The sequence below is a fragment of the Lissotriton helveticus genome, chromosome 7, assembly GCF_964261635.1.
Source record: "Lissotriton helveticus chromosome 7, aLisHel1.1, whole genome shotgun sequence".
Taxonomy (NCBI): Eukaryota; Metazoa; Chordata; class Amphibia; order Caudata; family Salamandridae; genus Lissotriton; species Lissotriton helveticus.
The window spans coordinates 62,022,524-62,043,915 of NC_136068.1; the positions used below are offsets into that span (position 1 = coordinate 62,022,524).

At 43.5% G+C, this 21,392-nt stretch overlaps 1 pseudogene across 8 annotated transcripts in view; it reads right to left on the minus strand.

The window, feature by feature from the left end:
- The window catches only part of LOC144768050 (epidermal differentiation-specific protein pseudogene), a 254,302-nt pseudogene that overhangs the window by 121,261 nt on the left and 111,649 nt on the right, over positions 1–21,392 (minus strand). Inside the window, exon 1 of one of the 8 annotated variants that reach the window (XR_013598440.1) lies at positions 16,396–16,411. The exons of 6 other annotated variants lie outside the window; for them this stretch is intronic. The product of XR_013598440.1 is annotated as an epidermal differentiation-specific protein pseudogene, transcript variant X6 (transcript). Of the gene's footprint in view, positions 1–13,570; positions 13,623–16,395; positions 16,412–21,392 lie in introns of those variants that run through there. One more of the 8 variants, XR_013598442.1, reaches the window with a different exon arrangement.

Consider the following 21,392-nt stretch of genomic DNA (forward strand, 5'->3'; position numbering starts at 1 on the left):
GTAGTTTGTAAAGACCCAGCAACAGAGTTAGTCAAAGCTTGTTACTTCAATGTAAAGTCCATTTCACGTTACCAACAGTGGGAGGTGAATCGCAAGTTGTTAAGGCTGTAGACTACTCATGTTCTTTAACAAGTTTCGGTCTTGCATTACGAATTTCCCAAACTTGGCCTTGTCTGCCACTGAGTCCATGGTGTACAAAAGAGGGACGGCCTCTTTGGCCGACGGAATCCCACGCTGTAAGTATGCCTCAGTAGGAGTCAGCGGGGGATGTTGCAATGCCGGACTGCAGGGAATTATGTGTGCCAAGGATTTTGTTCTGGGGTTACATTGTCTACAACTGTTGATATTATCAATGGATTTCCAAGTTGGGTTCAATTCTCTGATTGGAAGCAGGACTATTGTAGCCAACGGCATATGTTTTAAAATGTGCTTTTATACTGCTTGATGGAGATGGGACTTGGCTGAGCTGAGCAGTTGTGGCGCCATGAGAAGCCCGGATACGGAGGTCTACTATGTCCACTTCTAATAAACAATGGTACATTTGTTTTTTTATTGCGGTTTTAATGCAATTATAATTAATCAAATTGTTGTCCCAGTCCTCCCTTGCAAGTTGTAGATATTCTTTAGCTACCACCAGATTATTGGACCTGGGCCAGTTTGTAGATGTAAAAATTATTTTTATTAGGGCCTTCATGGTGTTGTTCGGGGCAGCCGTTGTCTGAAAATAGTATTTAGCAAGAATTGCCTAGCTTTCCTGGTTTTGTTCCAACAGCCCAAATTCCAAACTGATCAAGGTACTCCTTGTGTGAGATGGGAAGTGGAATAACTTCTTGTAGACTTTGCACTGGATCTTTTCTACGGCAGTGCCCATCATGCCGGGAAATGTTTGCTGAGCATAGTTGAGGGCGGGGAGGAAAAGTTTGGCACAAACCACCCTCTGAATGGCAGTAGTATTGAGTTTAATATGCACAAGACATATGTTTCCATTATTGACATTATTGCTTTGCTTTCAATTTTGTTTAGCTGCAAAGTCAGTCAGCCAGTTTCACATAATCATGCTTCCAGAATGATATAATGTTGAAAACAGTCCAACGTCAGTGGATCCAACTGGTAAGCCTCTTCTTAGGATATCTCCAGAAAATGTCAACTTTTATTTAGCTCCCATTAACCACAAGCTCATTCCTGAAATTGTATATGATCAGGCCTGGTTTTGGGAAGTCGCATCTTCCAAGTGGTAGGGCTGTCTCCCTTCACCTTACAGCCACAGTATCTACAATGTCACTCTGAAGTGAGAAAGTTACTGTGGGCCCAATTCACAAAGGTAAACTTAGACCTGAAGTTTAAGTTTAGCCCTGAAGTCTAAGATTTGACTTGAAGTATAAGAGTCCATTCACAAAGACAAACTTAAACCTAAGCCTAAGTTGACCTTTTTGAATATGGCCCTTTTAATTCAGGCCTAAATTTAGACTTCAGGTCTAAGTTTGCGTTTGTGAATTGGGCCCTCTATGTTTCCAGTGTTCCGCATGCAATCTCACATCTCACAGAGGTCTTTTCACACCAACCCTATTTCTTCACCCAACATTCCCTTCTCTTCTGTCCCTCTTTTTCTTCTCCTGTCATGATTTTGAATCTCTCTCAACGTAACTCTTTCACTACCTTCCTAACCTAACTAGCACCAATCGGTTACCTCTTTTGCCTTGCTTATCGTCCCCCTTTCATTCTATCCTGTATTCTCATCCATCCATCCTCCCCAGTGATTGTTTTCACAGGGAGAGGATATATGAGTGTGTAGACACAGATTGAACAAAATAATTAGAAGTACTTGCACTAACACCCAGCTTGTTGGTGTGTGACACTAATGTAGCACATGCATTTTGTGTATGATTGAACTAAAGTAGTGGAGATCAATGGTATCCTTTTAAATACCCCTGAGATGTCCTTGCACAAAATGGAAGGTGACAACTGTGCTTCCAGACAGTTGAAGTATATCTATACTACTATTATAAAGGAAGAACTTTAAACCTTTGAGGTGGGTAAACTCGGGAACCACAGTGCCAATCCACACACCGATACATCGTTGAAATTGTCAGGGTGTGCAGATGGACATAGGCTATATAAATTTAAAAAATATACATTATTTAAAAAATTTACGAGAAAAAAAAAGTAGTCCCATGGAAGTAGCCCCGGCCGCCACGTGCGTGCTGACATCAGGAGCGCGGGGAGGAGCGACATCCAGGAGCGTGAGGAGGAGCGGCGGACATGAGTGCGGGGAAGAGCAGCGGACAGGCGGGGAGGAGCGGTGAGGAGCGGCGGACAGGCTGGGAGGAGCGGCGGACAGGCGGGGAGGAGAGGGGAGGAGCGGCGAGGAGCGGCGGACCGGTGAACTCAGGAGCGCGGGGAGGTGCGGCGGATGAGGTAAGGCTCCGGGGGACCCACGGACAATGTCTGGGCGGGCGGGGGCCCTGAAGCCAAGGTCGGGACGGGCTGCTACTCCAGGGCACCCACGGACAATGGCGGGGCGGGCGGAGGCCGGGGCGGGCGGGGGCCCTGAAGCCTGATTGCTCCCGGACAAGGTCGGGACGGGCTGCTAGTAGTTTATATTCCTGCAGCTGGAGTGGGAAGACCCGGGCAGTGAAGTGAGGGGTGTGGAGACAGTGCACCTTTATATATTCAAAGAGGCCTTTTGGATAGCAGGATGCTGCTGCTGATTAGCCTTCTGAGTACTGCGAATTGGTGGATTGCAGGTGTGAAGGGTGCAACTGAAGACTGGTAAATGGTAAGGAAGTCTCTATGTTAAGCCTACTCAGTTGTCTTTCCCTGGTTAATGCTTAAGCTTGGCAGATGACATTGAGGTCCAGAAATGGTACACCTCTTTGTGCATCTGTTGAAGGTGCCCCAGGATGGAGACAACGCTGCTGTTAGATAGCATTCTACAAAAATTCTTGTCTGCAGTACAGCATGGAAAGAAGACCTGTTTATCAAAGTGGGATCTGAATCACCCACTTTGGTGCATGCTAAACATGGGTGCAGATCCAGAAAATGAAGTATAGAATGTGTGACCAAGATATCTACGACTAAAATATTGATATTTTATTTTTCCATATTTATATATTCAAGTGATATAGATTTGGAGTGGTGAATGATAAATCTAAACTTAGCTATATGTCCTTATCTTCTCAATGTTTTGGGCTTTGATATTTTGGTCATGATATTGCAGCCTCTTGATATTATATACTCCTTATTTACATTTTCATTATTTTCTTATTATATTGAGGCCATTTGATATTCTATGCTATATATTCCGGACTACAACTGTAGGCTTGAAGATAGGTCTGCATTCCTAGATTTCTCCTACAAACGTATAAATTCAAGTATGGCTAAAGTTATGCTTGTTTTGTTCATCGATCTACCAAAAATTAGAAGATCGTGAATGCAGATGCCTTTTTTTCCCTTTTTCTACTTTCCTCCACATCTTGACATATATACTGCAAACTTGACTCAAAGGTATTGGAGAACTTTAAATGAGCAACAGTTACATTACACATTCATTTGTTTGGCTTTTCTGATTTCGAGTGCATGTGACCCTCCAATGACACAATCACAAAATACAGAAGATAGCAGCTCTTTACTCTAGGGTAACAATCTTCCACTCTCAGGTTTCTGACTTTCCCAAACTTCTTTGGTAAAATATCTATTCCATTTAGACTGCTGTAAGTTGCCATTTGTGATTGAGAATTCACTAATTTTCCAAAAATGTAGATTCAACATTGTGCCAGGATAGAAGCTCCATTCGCAATTTTGACTGGGTCTCAGAAGGTTTCTGAATATGGGACTTTTGCTGGACTTCCTAGTTGAAGTGTTAGCCTTCCACCCCAAAGTTTGAATCCTGTTATGCCCTGTATGGCCTGTGAATTTGTTAGCCGGTTTGCTGTATGTATCTGGGTTTTTTTCTGAGTAGTGCTTGTGTATGTGGATCTTTACCTGTATGCATGTGCAAGTGAAAGTGTGTGTGCTTACACAGAGTCTGTGTATAATGCAGCCACAAAATTGAAGGTTTCCTTATAATGCAACTTTTCATAGACTCCATTTTACTCTCCATGCCAATCACAGACATACAACATGCTTCAAGGCACTGTCTCAATTCATCAGAATTAGTACATCTGCAGCAGTAAATGTACTCATAAGAACAGGTACAGATGTACTGCTTTTTAGAATCCAGAAACATTGGTAATAGAAAACTGAATTAGTAGAAGATTTCCAGCCACACTATTAACCAATGCTTTTCCATACACCTGGTAAAATTGAGCACAAAGGAAAGTGAACCCGGCTGTGCAATTCTACTTTTTATGAGCGTCAGACAATTGTGTGAGATCCACCAGGAGAGAAGGGTTTTGTCTTTGCCCACATCTTGGGAGACAGGAGTACATGATTTGATTGATGATGCTGTGTGCTTTCCCTGGAAGAGTGAATATAGCTACTGTTCTTTATAATTCATGTTTTCCCTTCAGTAGACTTTTGCAACTGCAGAGGTAGCCCTTTTATTTCATTATGCTTCCTCTACAGGACATTTCAGGTGGACATATACCAGTGGAAACCATTGTATGTCTAGCTTGACAGCGCATCTGATTGTCAGACATTAAATGATCAACCTGAAAAAAGAGCTGGAGAAGCTCTGCCAAAAGAGGGGCTTTGGCTCCACTCACATCTTGGTAGCTGAGAGTACATGTGTTGATTTGACAGAAGTGTTGTACTTCTAGAAAAACATGCTATTTATCCTCCTGCCTGCCAGGAACACATCTATGACATTGTAATGCCATTAAAGTGTCTTAGATAACCAGACAATTTACACTGTTTGCTTTCTCTAGTGGCAGTACAGGTGTGAGAAGCACAGTCATAGATTTCAGTTTTGAGAGCCGAGATATACACTCATCGAAATGGATTTTCAATTCTGACTTGACAGTGCATCTGTCGCCTGACTTTATGGGATTAACACAAAAAAGGGCTTTCAGAGTCATACATTGGAAGGAGCTTAGACTCCACTGACATGTTAGTTTCCCTGAGTACAGGACAGGGTGGCTCCCATTAAAAAGCTTGCTTGTATTGCAATTATTGGCTTGTGTCAAATGTATTATCCAATACCGCAGGACGGAGTCGATTATGGTGCAAGCCAGTGATCATGGCTATTGGCCTGATCTGTTTCTTATGAAACGGTGTGTATTGTTACTATTCTACTTTAAAGCCTACATGTAGGTATTTTGTTGCATGGAATTTCATAGATAATTGTTGTAGGCAATGATTTGGTGTTGGTCATACAGTGTGACAAACTATGGTTGTAGAAAGTTTCCTCAGTGAGAATCCTTGGTAGGCAGTTTAAGGAGAGATAATCTTTTGCTTAGTCAACTCTACTTTTATATACCTTTCTAATTTTATGACTGTGTGTTTGATGGGTGACTTGTGGAAAGGTTTACGCTGAAAACTGTAGGCCTGAGTTGGCTACAGTGAAAGGCTGTATACCTGTTTGGTGCACTGGAACCGTTATGTCCAATGCCATAGCTCTTGTTTGCTTATTAGGAAACTTTGTAACATAGGCAGTTGGTCTAGTTTTTGTTAAAGGGTAAAGCCTTTATCAGTTAATGGGGAATTTCATGCCAGATTTCATAGGTTTGATCTGTTTATGATGAAACCTTATGACACAGCCAATAGGCCTGACCCATTTATTGTGAAAACCATGACTGGAGACAATAGGCTTTTGAGGATGGAATATTATCTCTGCTAAAGCCTGCAGGCAGGTATTTTGATACACATAATTTCACAGATTACCCTAGTAGGGATAGAATATATACACTAAAATGATCCTTGCTAGTCCTTGATTTCTTAGGAGAGAGAGTATTTTGCTTTGCCAACTCTATTTATGTATACATTTCGATTTTTAAGATTGTATGCCAGAGGGTAGCCTTTTTGGAAAGCTTATACTCAGTACAAAGGGCTTGAGCTGGTTATGGGGAAAATCAATGATAAAGGATAAATGTCTGATTGTTTATTAAAAGAGTTAGTGGGCCTAACATACTGAGTGTGAAAAACATGCGCTAACCTCAATAGCATTTAGTGCACACCATGGGTATAGTAGAATTGGACTGGCAGAATCCTTGTTAGGCCCTCATAGGAGAGATTGTACTTTGCTTTGCCAACTGTAATTTTGTCTGCTGTATAACTGGATGACTGTATGCCTGGTAGTTTGCCTTGTGGGAAAGCATATGATCAGCATAGGAGGTCTCAGTTGGTTATAGTGTCAAGCCAATGATAACAGCTACAAACATGATTGATTCACTTTTGAAAAGCATCCTGTTTGCCTTTAAGGGAAAACAGGCTGCACTTCAACAGAAAAACAAAGATTAGTTTATTTAGAAGCAATCATAGACATGGTGGTCTGCTGACCTTAGCAGGCCGCCATCCCTGTGATGGCAAACATTCCTAATGGGTTGCAAATTGATACCTACCTCATTAATATTCATAGAGTAGATTGATTTGTGAGCCATTAGGAAAAGCTATTTAAAAAAATAAAAGATTCATACATTAGGAATTGTGATTACCTAAGTGCGATTAGCACAAAATTGCAATTAGGTATAACTATTCCCAATGTTAGTACATCTGGTGCTTAATCCCTTAATCAGTCTTGAAACTATACTTTCAATAGCAGATAGTTTGCCTTAGGGACTTTTAAAATAGATGCACATTGAGATTTCATTGATTGATTGATTGATTGATTTTGATACTTATATAGCACAGTAGTCACCCAAGGACATCAAGGCGCTAGAGAGAGGGCGTACATACCACGGAGTCCAAAAGCAAAATGAAAGAACTTCAGCTCACCGTTTATCTGTGAACAGCCAGGTCTTAAGGGCTTTTCTGAACCGGAGCAGAAGAGGGATAAATCTGGGCGCCAGGGGTAGGGAATTCCAGAGCGTACAGGCTGCCACTGAAAAAGCCTTATCCCCCCACTTCCTCTTCTTGGTTCTTGGTACCAGTAGTTACATTTGAGGTGAGGAGCGTAATAATCGACTTGGGGAATACCATTTTAACATGGTCTTCAGCCTTAAAGGGTAGGAAGCGTGCAATGACTTATGAACCATACACAGTGATTTAAAACTGATACGTTGTTCAATGGGAAACCAATGTAGGTGTTCTAATCCCTTCTTGGCTGATTGTTTTTGGGGAATGTCCAGAATGAGTCTTGCCAGTGCATTCTGCAGTACCTGGAGTTTATGTTGTAAGCCCTTATTAGCAGTCAGGTACAGGGCATTGCAATTATCAAGTCTGGACATTACCAGGGCCAGTGCTACCTGGATCCTAGCTGAGCGCTGGATGAAAGGGAAGATTTTTCTTAACATCCTTATGAGCCAGGAGCATGTAGAAATGGTACGATTCACTTGGGTCTTGAGGCTAAGTTCCATGTCCATCAGGACTCCCAGATTCTTAGCCTTTTCACTCAGGACCGGACAGCATCCCAAAGATTGAGGCCAGGAGTTACTTTTCCATTTGGTTGCCACTGATCCGAATATCATCACCTCAGTTTTTCCCCCGTTAAGTTTAAGGAAGTTAGCAGACATCCAGTCTGCTACTCCGGACATACATCCACGGACATTCTCTGACCATCAGCCCAGCCCCATGGGGATTGTAGCCATAATTTGTGTATCATCTGCATATGACTCAAGTGTAAGAACTTGAGGCAACAATAATATCAACATCATATGATGGACAACAATCAACAAGACAGAATATATAAAAAAAAAAAACAGAGAGATCCAACAAATACTAATTTACCTATATGAAAAAAATTTTTTTTTAATTATTTTTTGAATAAGTGTAGCACGTTTATTTCATTATAAAACATCACCTCATTCATACAGCTCAGACATATCCTCATTCACACACTATACGACAACATACAATAAAAAATACAGCTTATTATTAGAGTCTAGTTCACAGAGACAATAATGACATTTGATATCTGATTTTCACAATCATCAAGGAACAATATGGCACAATGATCACAACTTGTTGAAATGACACCACCTCTAATCCAAAAGAATGAATTACTGTTGCGAGGGGTGCCACATATAGATTAAAAAGGGTAGGACTCAAGGAAGACCCCTGCAGGACTCCACAAGGAAGTGAATAGGAGTCTGAGTGAAAAGATTTTAAGTTCACCCAATGGCATGTCCCTGTCAGGAATGAAGACAGAAGGGCAAGTGCTAGAGGAGAAATACCAAGACTCCGGAGTCTGTCCAGCAGCAGCGTAGGAGAGATGGTGTCAAATGCTGCTGACAGATCCAAGAGAATTAGCACTACTCGCTGCCCTTTGTCCACTGTACGCCTGATGTAATCCGAGGCTGAAACCAAGGCCGTTTCTGTACTGTGATGCCTTCTCAATCCGAACTGCGACTCATTGAGCCGGGATTGCCGATATGCAGTTTCCCTAAACTGCTTGTTGAGATGTAATTCCAGAATTTTCGCTGGAACAGGGAGCAGGGAGATGGGACGATAATTCTTACAGTACCTAGAGTCCAGATTGGGTTTCTTCAGAAGAGGTCTAATGATGGCTTGTTTCCAAGAATGAGGATACATTCCAGAATGGATAATGATATTCATTAATTTGCAGAGGGGTTCAGCTATAGTATCAGCAGCCATATGTAAAATTGCTGGTGGACATGCCTCCATAGGAGAGCCTGAAAGCATTCTCCTAAGATAATGTACCATAAAAGGAGGCGTAAGGTCACAATATTTTGAGAGACCTCTGTGTTCACTGTTGGGCATCAGTGTACCATCTTTGGTAGGGCTGTTGACTGTTGGATTTATAATGGCTTACAAAGATATCGAACCTGTGATTGACAAACCCCTACTCAGTAATCCCTCCTTCGTAATCTCCAGACCAGCAGTCTTAGTGGGGTCAGGGTCTGCAAAGGAAAAGGAAGGTATCTAGCTCCTGGGAGAGAAAGTTAGCAGAAGGATCCACTTCTGCTCCACCACTAGCTAAAAAAGTAATGTGGACCCTGGTCTACTCTTTCAGTATGAGAGGACAATCACTGCCTCTGCAACTCCCTCAGTAATCTTGCCTGGATCCTTGGGGTAACAAACGAAATGTTGGGAAGGAAGTATGCAACCATCAAGCATTGGTACAGCTTGAAACAAAACATAGCAGCCTCGGAACTGAATAAGGCTCTGTGGGACGAAATAGAGAAAGACGCAAAGTCCCCATAACCCATTTCCTAAAAAAGGCCTTAACAGACACTTGTACAAGAGAACTCCGGGAAACTAATCTGCCTTACCGGACTTTTAAGCAAGCTGTAAACAAATCAGCTAAGTTCCACTCGTTGCTAGTAGACAAAACCACTTTTAGCGCAAGAAAACATGCTTGGATGGTAATATCCAATTACAAATCACTTATCCCAGCTTCATATTTAACAATTATGTTCTCGGCCCACAGAAAACTACAGTTAATGGCTCTACTTCTGGGTAAATTTCCATCTATCATGAACCAGCCAACTTGGGTCCATGATGGGCCCAAAGACTGCAGACTATGTGGGAGCAGTAAGGAGGAATTCATCCACTTTGTCTGTATTTGTCCGAATTTATTTCAAGCACGAGCCCCTTTCTAAAAAAAGCCATGAACACTAGAGGCATAAGAGCGTGCAGATCGGCAAATTATGGCGACCTTAGATCCAACTCACACTCCATTGAATTGCCAACTAATAAAGTTCCTCTTAGCTCATGCACAAGTATTAAAATTCAACCGTGTGCCCTGCTCACAAAAAGCAAACAAGACGGCCAACTCAGAAGATCTTGAACACAATACGGAATAATACCAGAACATTGGGAGTAACACTTTACATGGACCAATTAATGCTTCAGACTTCCAAAAACTGTATATTATGTATGTTAAAATGTCTATATATTATTTTTTTAAACCATGTTATTTTTATATATAACCGCAGCAGAAATGGAAAGTTTATGGTTTTAGATGTGGTGTCATTGGTCTAGGGGCACTTTTTAACGAGAAACGACCGAACATGGGGGTCGCAAAATTGTGCATGATGCCCTGAGATTGTGAGCCCTGTATTTACATTAAGAATGGGTGTAGAAGGAGTTGATACGAGTGTTTTACTTCCTGTTACTTCCTTCCGTTGGGCTGGTGATGATCGCCAAACGATGTACTTTTTAGTAGTATTGGGTGCATGTGAATACTCCACAACATCAGAATACATTAAGGGAACCCAAGACATCTATCCTAGGCTTATGTTCATGATTACAAAGTTACATCGTGACAGTTGGTGCAACAATATGTAGTATGTGTGAGTACCAACATATTTTTTTTTAAACTCTTACTTCCTTCTGGGGCATGGGTTTAGATTGACAAAAGGACAGAAGGGTCAATCATAAAGGAGGACTCACATGAGGAGTTCGTTACACTACAAGGTTACCTCACAAGCTGGCACGAGCGATATAAGCTGATTGAGGGTAACTATCATGTTTTTAACTTCAGAATATGGATCTACCTGGGGGTGAACAGTTGTGTTTTTAACTCAGTGGTTTTTGTACTTTTTCCAATTGACAGTCCACAAGAATGGTGTGTTCAACACTGGTGCTGTGACGAAGTTGTCTGGACATGAAGAATTTGCCAAAATTTTGTGGCAAAGAAACATGTTGGCATTTGGTTTTGGTCTGCAAGGATAGCAACCTGCCAATCTTTTAATTTGACAGATCACACTCTGTGAAGTAATTGTGAAAAAGGTGTGTCTGCCTATTTTAATCACTTCTTGTCACAACGTGGAGTGCGATCATTTATCACTCTACTGCACTAGCACGGTTTATTTAATTTTGTTGGACACTTTTTCTTTGGGATAAAAATGACCACCTATGATGAGAACAGGGGGCCTATCTGGTGAGGTTGTGAGGGGTCGCCAGTGAGGGGTCATTTTATCCCCCCACTTTTTTCACACTATTTCTGGTGTACTGAATGGTTTGAGAAGTCTGTAAACTAGTCACCATTCGTTTTTCTTGTGGTACTGACCGTTTGAAAAAGTTATTTTAAAAAATAAGGCAATAAGTGTTGCACACTACCACATGTGAGGAGTTTTATCGCTGAATATATAATAGAAGCGACTTACACACTTCATCTATGAATAATTTGCCTAAGACACCAGGTTTTGTTTGTTTATGCCTGAATAAGACACCCTTAAGAGACAATTCTTCTGGATGGCACCCACTTCCATCTTATCAGATATCGATGGTGCCCCGCGGCTACTGCCCCTGCTGATGCAATGCCGGGGTTCTTAAGGTGTCAAACATCAGGTCTTAGAGATACTTGGCTTGAATCTTCATCTTTCCCATCAGTTGAGAGTAACCCTCAATTTCCTGAATGTTGGAGGATAGTGCCTGGAAGTGTTTAGCAAGTGAGTGGGAGGTATAGACTGTATGAATATCGAAACGCATTACAAGACCTGCAAGAGATCTTTTAAGGGCAGGCTCCCCAATCTTGCCAACTGGGACTGGAAACGTCACATCCTCTGAAAGCGGGAAGGTTTCTCCAGGAGACTTGCCTAGAGAGGATCCACTGTTAAATTCTGAGGGAGCTGTTTTTGCTTTTTGCCCAAAGGATGTCGGCTCTCCATAAACTTTGGTATCAAGACCGTTTCAACAGGCAATTGAAATTTTAAGGAAAGATAAGGAATGATTGGTTTGAAATGCTCCTTCTGCATATATTTTCCCTTAGTTCTAAACCAGTCTCTTTGTCATCATACTAAGAAGACACCCAAGAAGAGAAAGTATGGAGAGGAAACCGAGACAAAAGAAACACAATGAAAAAGGAGGAGAGGCAGGCGCAGGAGAGGACTTGTCCGCTGGTGGGTATAGCTGCCTGTGACCTGACCATGATTGTAGCTTCTTCTCACAGAACAAAGGGGACCTACATTTTCTATGTACAACTCCATGAAGATACACTGCCGGCCAATGTACTCAAGCAGGGGAAAAAACCAGCCGAAATCCAATCCTCTTTCTATAGTGCCGAGGCCCAAAACCATAGGTGAGCATTAACATGCCCAGAAGGGCCATGTACCCCTTTCAAGATTTCCCGTCTTTTTTTACTTTATGGGGAGCTCCAAGGAAGTCAACATGAGATCTAATTAATTTTATACAACAAAACATAAAATGTAAAGTGTGACCCAGACATCCTGCTTCTATGAATGAAAAGCCCCTCCCAGACTGTATACCTCAAGGTCGAGACTGGAAGTAGGTGAGACCTGCATGAGGGCAAAGAGAGCGGGTCTATGCCCCAGCTTCAGCCCTTGCTGCCTGCGGCTAATAGAACAAGAGGGGGCTACCACCTGTGGCTAATGCAAGAGCAGATAGGTGCACTCACTGAGGCTATAGAACAAAGGCCGGTGTGGAGAAGTGTGGCTCAATGGTTAGAGCGGCAGACCCTGATGCAGAGGTCTAGCCCGGGACCAGGGTTCAATTCCCCGCCTCGGGCGGGTCTAGGGCTCAAAATTCCACGGACCTGATAATTCTCGCCTCGGTGCCTATTCTAATCATGGGCCCCACTCTGCAATTCTGGGCAATAGCTTGCTTAATCTCCACAACGGCCCCCACAACACTAAGGATACCTGGCCTCCACCTTGGGGGTTCCCAGGAGTGGACACCTCACAGGGAAAGCCAGGATGGGTTCCACAGCGGTATTCGTACAAGCGCCTTGAAACCCTTGCGGGTGAGTAGTGCGCTATACAAGTATCAATTTACATTTTATCAATTTACATTTTACCACTCACGTATTCACATACAGCGTAAGTGAGCCAGTGCACCACTTATGGAGGGCAGAGAAAAGGGCTCCTGCAGCATACTAATCAGCACACTAATCATTTTGGGTTCCAGAGTAGAGTAGAGTGTGACTCGTTGATAAGCGCTTCAACGCTTCTCCAGGGGTAGTAAGCGCTTTATAAGTACAATTACAATTACATCGGATAGAAACAAAATGGAACCGAACACCTTTCAAGGCCACATGTTCAAGGTCAGAGTGAAGAGACACTAACAGCCTGCTCCAGCTGATCAGATGAATAAAGTTCCATACCTTAAGAGAACGAGTTGTCCCTCACTCTGTCTACTGTAAAAGGGGCTCCAGCATCCCCAGTGAAAGTGAATGGAATGGCACAAAAAGACACTCGAAATGCAGCAGAGAGGGCATTATAGGAGGACTTCCCTTGGAGTTATGGGAAGTGTAAAAAGCCTAATAATTGGGTGAACAAGGCGCAGTAAAGGTGGCATGTTACTCTTGTAGATAAGCAATGGGACGGGAAAGAGGAGGTAATAAGGGTTCCTTGCTAAATGTATGAAAAGTGGTATTTTAATACTTATTGTTGCTTCTGTCTTCTAGCAAAAACAATTCTGCCACTGGTCTTGCAAAGGAAACATGAAAAACTATACATTTTTCAATGTTTGTATTTAATGGAATAGCACTACAAACCAGGCATTACATCTCTAAATGGGAACTTGTGTAAAATATATTTAGCTTCAGGGTAGCGCTCTTTCTCTGTCTGAAGTGGAAATCTGCTTTTCCTGCTTGTCTGTCTGTCCTATAACACAAAATAATGCAAAAGGTCAGCACGCCTTTAGTCTGTGTGAATCCTGCTGAAACATGGGAAGTGCTGCACTGATTTGTGCATCTTCACCACCCACCCACCTCTAGGCAGGGGTGTACAAGCAGAGGTGCAGCAGGTGCAGTGGCACCAGGCCCTAACTCACCCCAATTAAAGACTGTAATACAACACTCAGGGAATGGGGCACCGAGATTCTTCATTACACTGGGGCCCATGGGATCCTTGCTATGTCACTGCCTCTAAGCATCTTGCTAGAATTCGTACTCCTGCACTTCAGCGCCTCACTTAATACACTTCACACCGGGGCATCATTTTGATGGCGACAGCAAGGTGTTTTCCCGATTAGGTAAACAGGGGATCGAGTGCTTCCATTGTGCGTAAAACTTGACTAACTGAGGGGCATATTATCAAGGGAGTTTATCTCCGCTTTTTTGGCTTTAAAAGCCAAAAAAGCTGAGATAAAACTATCTCCCTATTACCTAGCTGTCGCTAACACCAGTTAGCGACAGCTAGTAGGAGATAGCGACCATCTTGGGCCCCACTTTGCATGTCAGTGATATTTATCACTAATGACATGCAAAGTGGGCGTGCCAAGATGTTAGCGACTGGAAACAGTCGCTAACATCGCTATCTCCTATTACCAACTTTTGGAGATATTCGCGCTAAGCGCGAATATCTCCAAAAGCTTACACCTGCCCTGAGCAGTTCTTAGCCATGTTATCCAATGGGAGGTGGATAACATGGCTAAGAGCATTAGCTCGATAATGCATGAATATCGCTGACTTTTCAGCGATATTCATGCATTGCGGCCGTTTTTTATCGCATTTGCGATAAACCTTGGTAATACCAAGGTTTATCTGCGATAAAAATCGCCGCAGCTCAGAGGTAAATTTTTGTCTCTAACCAAGCAATAGCGATAATTATCGCTATTGCTTGGTAATATGCCCCTGAGTCACTTTCACAGGCGCACACTTGGATACCATGAACTGACACTAAATATCTCACTCACTGACTCAATCCATCAATCAATCACATTTTTTATTCGATTTTACAGATAAAACCAGAAAAGACATAAGATATCATTGAAATGAACACTGTCACTCACTTACTCACCCGCAGAAGGGTTTGCTTACACCTTCACGAATGCATTCACAGTCACTCGCTCATCTATACATTTACTTACACACTCACTGCCATATTCAGTTACTTATACACGCCTCACTATTCATAAAGATAATCCACAAATTAAACAATCACCCAATTCCCACATATGCACTCTCAGCATTGCATTACACACTAACACTTGAAAACTCTCACACTTGTCGCACCCACACTTTTTCACACTCAGTCACAATCTGTACAATTACCTGCAGTCAATCACAAACACACTCACATACACACATCCATTGACACTAGTTTGACCCTTCAATGTCACAAAACTGCGCATGCGCCTACCTGATGTGACCCTTCAGTGTCAGAAAACTGGGCATGCACCGACTTCCTTGTTCACTTGTAATTTGTTACGGTTTTTATTCACTATACAATAAACAAATTATTGTATCATATTCACTTGTATGCACACACACACAATTAAAACTCCCACCCTCCAGTCACCTGTCCCCCATAGGCATTATTCTGTCCTTCTCTCTATCTGCACCAAGCGTGAGATGTGGAGATCTCTGGCCCCTCTCTCACTTCTTCTGTTGCCCCACCTTTTTATCCATCAGCAGCATCATTATTATTATTAGCATATGTATTGGTGTTACAGTGTATTTTAGTGTAACGCTGTGTCACGTGTGAGGATGCCAGTTAGTGCTTAACAATCAAGGTGTGTTGTGTTTGTCAGTGTATTACTTTGTATCATCAAGTGGTTTTTAGTTTGAGAAAGTGTATCACAACATGCACTAATCACAACAAAGTAAATGTCGTAGTATCCGCGGCCTAATGTCTACCTGGTTTTAATGCACTAAACACATGCAAACACGGGCATGACAAATGTTGTTTGCAGCTGCTAGCACTTTAAATCCAGATCTATTGGCTTTGCCAATGCTTGTTAACATTTTCTCATTGGATAGATCCCTTTCCCTAAGCCCCTCACATGGGTTTGGTTGCATTCCATTGCCTTTTTAACACTGGATACGAATTTACTCCAACCCTTTGCTGGAGCAATACTCTGACCACTTCCAGGATAAGAATGGGTGTAATTTGTGAATGTCCACAAAGCCACAGTTTGTGGTGTTCACAAGATCTTACGACAAGCAATGTATTGGCCTGGCCATTTCCATGATTGCTCAGGGAGTACAACTGTAGAATATACACAATTGTGCATACAACCACTCATTAGTAAATGCATTGCCACATGCTACTTATCATTTTGTGCCTACCTGACAGGAGTATAAATGATGGTTTAATCATTCTCCCAATATCTTTACTTGTGTGTATGTGTGGGTGTGTATACATGTGTGTGTGCACGTGTGTGAGCGCACTCTTGTATCTTGTTAATTCAGTTTAGATGTGACATGTCTGTGTGGGTTTACAGATCTGTGTATGTCAGCAGTCATGCGAGTTAGGCTTATGTGGATGTGTGTGAAATGCATTTATGTGATGTGTCTGATTTATTTGTGCCCCGGTATAGGCAGAGTGACAGTGCATCACCAACACCATGACAATAGGATCAGCACACCTACTCCCTCTCTGAGACTATTTTAGTTCACAAAAATGAGTGCTAGCATACATGCACAGTACTCACCCGCAGTTGTCCCCTCTTCAGTCTCTCCTTGCACTTGCCTACCAGACACCCACTATATAAGGCCTGGCTTCTGCCCCTCACAGGCCTCAGGGGCACCATTTTCCATATGTAAACAGCCCCCAGTTGAGTTTTAAGCAGCTCTCTAATCGAATCAGTTTCTAAGCATTCATTGAAATGTCTAATAATGCAAATATAAACACATATCTTCAGGCACACAGAATACATTCTCAAAGTCACAAGTGTGAATAAACCAACCCTGTCCAATGTGCTGAGATGATGTGACACAGAAGTGGCTCGGTTTAGACAGACGTGGATCAGCAGGAACTGGTGACTTGTAAGAGCCCTTTCATGACTAGCTGCACAGAGTGAGATCCTGACCTCAGTCAGCGATTGTTGCAAGTATTATATCAAATAAGTGATCGGTTCACCCCACCACAGGCTGAAAGTGCTACATTTGAAGTTAATAAAAGATGAAATCTTTAAGTTAGAAGATCACATGGTTTGTATAATGGGCAACTTTCCAGCACCATTCATCGGACACTTTGCCTGCATATAGTCACTGTACGCCGCTGGTGACACTTTGTGCACACGGAGTCATAAGAGCACCTCTGCGGGGTGACATGAGTCTCGAAGTGCATTTAGGTGTTTCATCCCATAACACCTCCATCTAAATCCTGCACCGATTCTGGTTAAAAGACATCTATCCTACCCTTACAGAGTCATGGGACTCATTTAGTTATTGAACTGAAATGAAATAGTATATTGATCCCTGGGACATCAATGATGACTGGGTAAATGACCACATCAGCTACGAATATTGGCCACTTACCTCCTGCTGATCCAGACCACAGAAAAGGACTTATAACCATCTGATTTTATTTCCTTCAGTCGTTGAGTTCACCAAAAGGCTCCATTCAGGCAATAAGACCTATAGAAATAACTTTGACACCGACACATACAGGTAGACATATCAAGCAGAGAAATACACCGGTTGCACAAAGATTCAGCACAAACAGCCTGAGTTCCTTTGTGCACGCCTGTGTTTGCATACATTAAAAGCTTAATGCCAGACCTGTTCCCTTTGCCAGTGCTTCTGGGGGTCAATAGTCAGATATGGTAGCAGCAGTCACCACTGCAACGGAAGAGATGAAGCCTTCATATTATATCAGAGCCCTGACACCCTGTGGTTGCACTGATGTCTCTACTGGGGGAACCTGTGATGATCCTTCTTGCAGGTAAGGTCCAATACAAAGAGGAACTCGGCATGTGATATGTGATGCCAGTGCTGCACCGATGTGATCCATCCCATTGCTGTCCAACATCCATGCAAGCGGGAAGGCTGGTTTGTGTCCAACCCAGACTCTGCCAGAAGCAACACAGCCATTCTCTAGCGGGACAACTGTAAAGAAATGTGGCAGTCTAGTGTTTTATAGCATTTAATATTGGTCTCGGCTCAAACCCTTTCTGTGAAAATGGTGGCAACTGACAGTCTAAACTGACGTAGTTTGACCGGTTTCATACAGTTTAATGAAGTGGGGAAGCAGGGGCTGGAATCCTTGCCTCCAGTGGCAGGAAGCAAAACTAGGGCTGCTACTCCTCATCACTCCCTGACCATGAAAGGGTACTGCAAATGCCTAGTAAGATAATGGCACATCAGCAAAGAACCTTCAAGTCGGCCCTCAACAAATACCATCAATGCCTGGAAGACACTAAAAGATGAGCCTTGACAGACCACACCGAAGTCTGCTCCAACAACAACAAGGAACTTTTCTAAATCATCAGAAAGTTAACCTGCCATTCTGCCACTGAGAACAGCATCTTACCTTCCAAGAACTCTGCACACCCTGGCTGACTACTTCCACAAGATATCCACTATCTACAGAAACTATGAACCCCAACCCACTCACCCCTACAGTCTCTTGACGCCACTCACAACCATCTGCTCACTGTTGTAAATATCATTTTATCTTGTTATGTTATTGAGTCTGTTTTCTATCTCTTCAGTCTCATGTCACTGTTAGAGCATTGCCAATGTTCCTTGTGTATCCTGGCTTCACTTAGATTCTAGTGTAGACAGTTGGAGCCTGGCCAGATGAGGAGTTGCACGTTTTATTCTGTGCTGCAATAAATCTCTACTTTGAATCCCATGAAGTGTCTGTCGGATTGATTATCTTCGTTTACAACATTTTGGCAAGAGAAAAACATCTGACCAGGCAGTGGAGTAATTTATCGTGCAGTGGACCCTTCACAGATTACAAACTGTGCTCGAACCCAACACTGCGTGTGGAGCATCGATTTGATATGCATACAGGATTCAGATGTGGCGATTTTAATATTCTTGAAGATTATTAGGACTTCGGTAAGCGCTATGTGAACAATTGCATGAACCGTTTGAGTCAGGTTTATGAGCGTGTTACTTAGTAACTACTTGAATCGGTGACGTCTGTACTGTGAACGAGAGTCCTTAGCAACGGAAGAGCGTACGTTTTCAACAAAGGAGGAGTCAAGTTTTGTCGTAATCTCCCTCGCATGAATGTTGAAGACAATGTTCCTTGTTGCTAAGTAGCCAAAGAGCGTCATATGTTCTCAAGCATCCCTTGAGCATCACATGTTTGGAGCGTTCATAGCAACTGTGCGTGAGTGAAGAAGACGTCTTCTGTCACTCTGCGCATGTACGTGGGACGTTAGCGGCCATTTTCAGCAAACCAAGTACAGAGTCAAGGAAAGGAAGCTGAAACGGATCGGGCAAAGACATTCTGAAATCAACTTGCATACCGTAAGAAATATTGAAGAGAAGAAACAATCGAGTGTAGTGCATTACGGTGTTGCGCTCACCCTCAGTGTCTGTGATCACTCTTTCAATTGTTTTTTTTTTTACTGTTTTATATTAGATCCGGAAGTTGTTCACGATCTAATCACAGGAACCTACTGTCAAGGAATTCTATGGCAGGACAGGAGGCTCAGATTATGCTTTCTCGATTTCTTTACTACCAACAGCAGCCAATAGGAACATAGTAAAGAAAAAACAGCAAACTACAACTCCCATGAGCCCTTAGGCAACCATAGAGACTATATGCTATATAAGGCACCATAGAGGACAACACTTCCTCTTTCTTTGCTGCTTCGCAGCCAGTTAAGTGCATTTATGTTACTTGATACCAATATTACCTATTTGCATTGTGTACTTGTCTATTGTACTTGCTGCGTTTACTTACGCGCTGTTGTGCCGTTTTGCCCTGCTATTGAGCGTTAGTCTCGCCGTTTGCGTTGCGTTGGCTTTCAAAACGGTTTTCACTGTTGTCGCTTGTCTCTTGAGAGCGCGTGTTCGCCTCTCCGGTACTGCGGGCGCTCTGTGCCCGTGTGTCCTCTGTTGTGTGGAGCGGGACGGGGCTCGGGAGCTCGCGCACACTTGTCGCGCGTCGCTTCCTTTCCGGACAGCCAGGCACGCCTTCGCGCATGCGCGTTGGCTTTGTTTATGCTCCGTGTGTGTCGCGGAGCCCGGACACGCTCTGAGGCAGCGTTGCTTTTGTCGCCTCCGCCCATTGCCTGCCGGAGAGCCCCACAAAACGCCTTTTTCCCTCAGGATAGGGTTCTGGGCTGGATAATCTTTATAGGCGTTGCCTAGGGTGACTTTTGCAAGCCAGTCCCTCCACTTTCTATTTTTCCAGTACTTTGGTCGGGTTTTCACTCTACCTGTTGGGCTTGCTTGGGGTTGTCACCCCCCCCTGACTGGGTCGCTTGGTCATCGCCTTGACCCCTAATTAGCTTGTTGCTTTGTGGGCTTATTGACACTTGGTGTTTCTTTATTTGTCATTCCTTACACCATGGCTGATTATGAGGATGCTGTAGGCTATTCTTATGATGAGGAGCCCGAGGAGTCTTTCGAGTACGACTTGGTCGAAGCCCTTGACCAAGGGGTCAGACATTCCGTTAATACTGCGTTGGTCCACGCAATAGGTCCTCTGAAGCGCCATTTGACGGATTACGCTCAGCAACAGGGCTGGATCCCATCCTCTTCTGCCAAGCACTCCTCTAAGTCACCTAAAAACCCTCATACATCGGATTTTTTTAAATTGGCTCATTCCTTGTCTGCCCCTCCTGTGTCTAAGAGGTCCCATGCTCCTCCCCCGGACGCGGAGGACACTTCATCCTCTTCCTCCTCTGGTCCCTCTGGTCTTCCACCTGCTAAGAGACCACGCAAAGAACATTTTGTTGATGCCTCTTCCCATGCCCCCGTCCTGACATTTGAACCTTCGGATATCATCCATCCGAATTCCAAAATTTGGTCCCCTGCGCCAGAGGTTGCTGATTACATTCAAGCTCACATCCGGAGTTCCTTTGATCAGGAGGTGCGCTCTAGGTTGCGTTCTGAGTGCCCTCGGCCGGAGTTGGCAGATAATTTAGCTGACACGCCGGAAGTCGATCCCACTATCTTGACATATCTCAAAAAGTTCACCAAAGACCCAAAAAAGGGAATTGATAGGTCTTGGCGCCTGTGTCAGGATAAACTCCTTGACATTCTTGGCCCCCTAACCAAAATCTTGGATTTGGGTTACCATGCACAAGGGTCGGCGTCTGGCATTGATCCGGATGAGCTCATTGGTTGGGCCCAACGGGCTATATGTTTCCTAGGAAACGCAAACTGTGCCCTGTCCTCCGAACGGCGGCGGTCTATTCTCTTGAAGATGGACCCCCGGTTATCTGAATTGGCCACTTCTGAGTCTGGTCCCTTGGCCCAAGGTCTCCTGTTTGGACAGCCATTTTTTAAGGAATTGACACAATTTGTTGCCACCTTTAGTGGCCTCGACAGGGCGCAGTCTTCCTTGCGCAGGGCATTCCGCCCGGTTTTTGCCAGGGCCGGACGTTCTGGGGGACGTTCGTTCGGCCGTGGTTCTGGCCAACAGCGTGGCCAGCAGTCCCACCAAGGTGGAGGCGGACAGCGTCATCAGCAGCAGTCCTCCTACTCCGGATCCAAGACGACCTTCTACCCCTCCCGT